The sequence below is a fragment of the Tigriopus californicus genome, chromosome 4 (assembly GCF_007210705.1).
Source record: "Tigriopus californicus strain San Diego chromosome 4, Tcal_SD_v2.1, whole genome shotgun sequence".
Lineage (NCBI taxonomy): Eukaryota > Metazoa > Arthropoda > Copepoda > Harpacticoida > Harpacticidae > Tigriopus > Tigriopus californicus.
This window is the reverse complement of record NC_081443.1, coordinates 3,556,344-3,556,709: the sequence shown is the minus strand read 5'-3', so window position 1 is coordinate 3,556,709 and position 366 is coordinate 3,556,344.

Sequence of the window (366 nt, the reverse complement as noted above, 5' to 3'; positions counted from 1 at the left end):
GATTTTAGGTGTTTCAAATCAAGTTTATACATTTAAAACCTCTTATATCAAAAGAAATTGGGTATTCAATGTCCATCCCTCCCTTAGGCGAAGTTTATTCAACTTCAGATTCAAAAAAACTTGGCATGGCTCACACCATAACTTGTTTGTCTTTTCATCCCATCTCATTTAAAGAGAAACTTGGGCAGGTCCTTGCTCTTCTGATCAAACTGGTTAGTATAAAAAGGTGAATTTAGGCAAGCTAACTTTCTTCAAGCCTCATCTGTAGAAAGTGAATGCAAAGAAAATTGGCATTGCAATAAACAGCTTTTCATAGTTACGAGTCAAAATTATACCTTGAAAACAAAAGAAAACTGCGCAATCAGT